The sequence below is a fragment of the Pinus tabuliformis genome, chromosome Q, assembly GCF_031772625.1.
Source record: "Pinus tabuliformis cultivar Carrire ecotype Pingquan chromosome Q, CPIR1, whole genome shotgun sequence".
In the NCBI taxonomy this organism is placed as follows: Eukaryota; Viridiplantae; Streptophyta; class Pinopsida; order Pinales; family Pinaceae; genus Pinus; species Pinus tabuliformis.
The window spans coordinates 1,376,817,734-1,376,822,363 of record NC_142296.1 but is presented as its reverse complement, the minus strand read 5'-3'; positions in this window follow the sequence as shown (position 1 = coordinate 1,376,822,363).

The window sequence follows — 4,630 nt, the reverse complement described above, 5'->3', positions numbered from 1 at the left end:
GCACCTAATTAAGGTGACTGGAAAGCAGTTGTGGTGATGGATATAATGCTCAATTTATGGTTGATATGAGGCAAGTGGCACAACATGTGTTGAGGTATCAACATGGTACAACTGTATATGGATTGACATATGTATAAAATGATGGAGTACAAGTGTATGGATATGCAGATTCAAATTAAGTAGAGAGTGTAGAAGACACGAAGAACACATCAAGATGTCGCTTTAGTTTGGGTTCTTCTATGATAGCTTGGATGAGTAGGAAGTAGACATTTTTGGCAGTTAACACTGTAGAGGTTGAGTCTATTGTAGCTAGTTTGGAAATTTGTGGAGTAGTGTGACTTCAAAAGTTTCTCACAAGATTGTTTGACCAAGTGATGGAGATGACCGTGATGACAAGTTGAAGCAAATTAAGATAAAGTACTGAGACATGGTATAGAAGGGAGCAATGAGGCTCCATTACATTTATACATATGAGTAGGTTGTTGACATTCTCACAAATCCTCTATCCTAGATGAATTTTGTTTACTTCAGGGACAAGCTTGGAGTGGTTGAGAATGCTTCCCTCAATGAAATGGTGTGTTTATATTGGAGCATAAAGGGAATATATTCTCCCTAGGTCAAGGGTATTGACCAAGATCCATGTAATGTGGCTAGGGAGATTGGCTAGAGACCATCGGGCCTGAAGTGTTCCCCTGGTCAGAAGATTCTCACCATATTTCCAAGGGTTGTGTAGCTAGTGGGTAGAGTGGGTGCCTCATAACATCAAGCAAGTGTTTTACCATTCAAGTATCATGTGATGACATCAAGGAATGGTAAATTGGCCCAGGGTTTCACCATTGGTCAGGGATATTGACCTAGTTCCAAGTGATGACTTGGATAGTTGGTGACCCAAGACTAGTCTTGTGTTTACTCCGATCACAGGGTACTTGAACATATCGCCAAAGGGTATTTGTCTAGTGAGTGACTAGATCCATATACAAAGGGTATTTTACTTGTGGGTAACTAGATCTTTTGCATGATGTTGATGCAATATGCTTTCCACGCGGTTATGGAATAGAACATGAAGTGTATGGATACATTAACATAACAAGCTTATTCAATCTTTTCTTGGAATGGAGAAATTGTTCAGCAAAGAGGACATATGAGGAAGTCAAGGTGAATACCTCCCTAGCTAAGAGAGAATGTTGATTTTTGGGTAGTTATGGTTGGTATTCCCCAACTACAAGTCAGCCCCTAAAAAGGAGGGAAAATTAAAAATTTTATATTTGAATTTAAATGGTCCGGTCACCTCAAAAGTATAGGGCATCCCAACACAAGGAGACATGCCCCTTGCTCACCACTGGACCACTATAAATACAAACTCAGCCTCCATTATTTGGACACAATTCAGATCATCACACAATATGATCTTTTGTTCACATGTGCATTTAAGGAGAGAGAGAAGAAGAAGACCAAGGTTTGACCAAAAATTTTACCAGTTCTTGACTAGTGTTGACCGACCTTTCTGTTGACTGTTTAATCACAGTTCTAGGCAGTTTGACTGAAATACTTCTCGAAAGTTTTACTGAATTTTGGGCAGAGTTGACTAAGGTTTCGGGAAGTTGCAGGAGGCCAAATTTCAAAATTTTGACTAAGGTTGATCAAAATTTTGGGCAACAATAGAAAGGCTAAATTTTAGCTTGTTTGACCAGGTTTGAGCTATATTGATTATGTCATTTGTTTGACCAAGTTTAACTAAAAAATCATATTGTAAGTTTGTGTCTCTTTTGTGCATGGTTGTTTGTTTATGATCCTACTACCATTATTGCATTATTGTTGATATTTTATATGTATAATTGCTTAATGACATATATGACATAAGTTTACTTGATTAAGAAATCATTATAAAGTAATTATCATATTAGAAGATCAATTTCTCTTATGAAAAATCAGCACCAAAAATTGAAGAAAGACCTCCCTATGAAAAAGCATTGCCATAAGCATATGAACTCATTGGCATAGTGGAATTAGTGGGGTTAAGGCCCCCAGGTAAAATAGCCCCTCTGAAGGTTAATGAACCCCCAGAGAAAGTCATCCTACCTAACATAGAACTACTCCAAGGTTGAGATGTTCCTCTAAAACCTCTAGTGCGCCCAAACTGGCTGGAAGCAAACAAAGATCCCCCTTGCATGTTTCTAAAAGTGAAGATGCTCGTATTAGGTAAATAAATTGTTGGAATAGATAATCTAGGTGGAAATACCTCGACTCTTTCTAGTTGACTAGAGTTTGCCCCCATTCCAACATAAAGGTGGAAGAAGGTAGAGATATAGACAAACTTGGAAAACTTGTAGGGGTTACTGAAGCAACTAGTGGAATGCCCCATGAAGAGGATAGAGGTGTTATTAATGTAGGATATGTGGGCCCTATCATGATAATTGGTGGTAATGTAGACATGACAGAATATACTTTTTGCATTGAAGGTGATGAGGGACCCATCTTCCCCATGGTCAATGCACCACTCTAATTAGACATATGATGAGAGAACAAGGAAAAGGGTCCAGAAGAAAAATACACAAGTACAATGCCGAAAGGGTTGGCCAAAGGTGAGTTGGCATGTGGTGGTTAAATTGTGGCCCTTAGTATCAAAATAAAAATGTTGAAACTACAGAGGGTCTCAACTTTAATTATCAACCCAAGGCTCGTAAAAACTTAAGAGGTTTCATCACTATGGGTGCAACATCCAATGCATTCTTCCTTTGTTGATCTGATGCAACTGAAGAGAAACTTAAATATAAAAAGACCACTTTTTCCATCTAGGCTAAAGGAACTTCTCTAAAAACCAATGAACAACAAATAAACCTTATCTAGCTTGCAGAAAAGGAAACAATAGGAAGAAACCATATTCTTATCTACATAAAATTAAATGGCGTAAGGAAACCCTACTCTACTTGCAGAAAGGTAAATGAAAAGAAATAAACCTACTTTGTTTTGTAGGAAATAAAACTATGTTGGTTGTAGGAAAGTAAATGACAAGAAATAAACCTATGCTAATTGAAAGAAAGAAAAGAAAGTAATTTCAAGAACGTTGGAGACAAATCAAGTGTATTCTATGGTGCATATAAATCAACTTGTAGTTAAAAGAAGGCATTCAAATAGTAAAGCCTAATTACAGAAAGAAACCAAGTTTTTTTACAGCTACTAGGGTAAAGTTTCTAAGGGGTCTCTGAACCTATTAACTCCATCTCTATGATCTAATGGATATTGTAGTGTGCTAAGGAATTATAAACAAGATTTAGGTACAAATATGGATGCATTCTAAGGAAATATATGTATTGTTATAAGATGACCATGTTCTACTATAAGAAACAACTGAGAGCAGTTTTATGAGGTTTGAATGTTATATGAGGGGTGAAGAAGGTGTAGGAAGGTTTTAGAAGAGTAAATGGACCTTTTCCAAGCTTAGGTACCTCCAATGGATCGGTTCATGCAAGGAATAGGAAAATATAGGCTATCATGTAGCTTTGCAAAACAAGAATTTATTTACACATAATGTAAAAATATGTGAACAACAAGTAAAGAACAACAATCTAAGTAGGCTAGTGTGTGAGAAAGAATACTAAATTACATAAAATGACTATGGATAAATTCACTAAGACAAGATACATGAAAAAACTTATAAACAAACTATTTTATCAACCTACAGAAAGCAATATTAAGAACTAAAATTGTAGAACTATATATAGTTGAACTAATGCACGCAAAGTAAAAATAAAAATAAGGGGCCTGAGCACCTAGGTTGGGCCCTATCCCAAGGAGACATGGGTTCATTGAAGAAAAATCAGTTTGGAAGCAAAAGAGTGTTTTTCATTAATCAAACAATGTGATGATACATGAAGTATGACAGAACTGAAAATAATAGGAAAAAATCCTTTCTCTACTGTTGACTATCTTCTCCCAAAAGTTCTTTCCCTAATGGGATACTCAAGCCTATTATTTATACAAAAATAATTAAAGGGTAGCATCCTAGAAGAGAGGACTACTTCCTTCCAAAAATCCTCTAAAATAGGATTTGGTTCCCTGTGACCTCGTAACTACAAGGAGGGGTAGTAATTTCTCTAAGCCAACTGAGTTTTGGTAAGCCTATAGTAGGGAGTGACTTCCTTATTTTTATATGGATTGGAATTCCTGTGATTTGCATCAAATATTCTCAATATCATGCACAATAAATGCATTAGGCACACAAGATATGCTAATCATCTTTAAACGTTCCTAAGAACATATCAAAGTCGAAAAATATATTATTAAGTGCAAAGGGAAATGCTTAATGTGCCCACGAGAGGTTAGGTGGACCTTAATTTGTATCTAATTTGGAAGCCCATCATACCCCCCTACTGAAATTGTTTCTCATCCTCTAAGCAACCTAGTCATCTTCCTTTTCTAATGTTATTCACTTATTTTCTTAATGGTTTGTCTAACGTCCCGTGTTGGTCTTAATGTAGCTACCCCTATTGGATATTTCCAATTCCTTATTTCTTCTTCATGGATTTGATGTTTTTGTAGTTCCAATAGTAGAGGAGGTTTGAACCTCATATTCTGCTAAATGAAGCTCAACTAGCTCTGTTTCAGCTATTTTTGTCTCTGTTTTTACCTT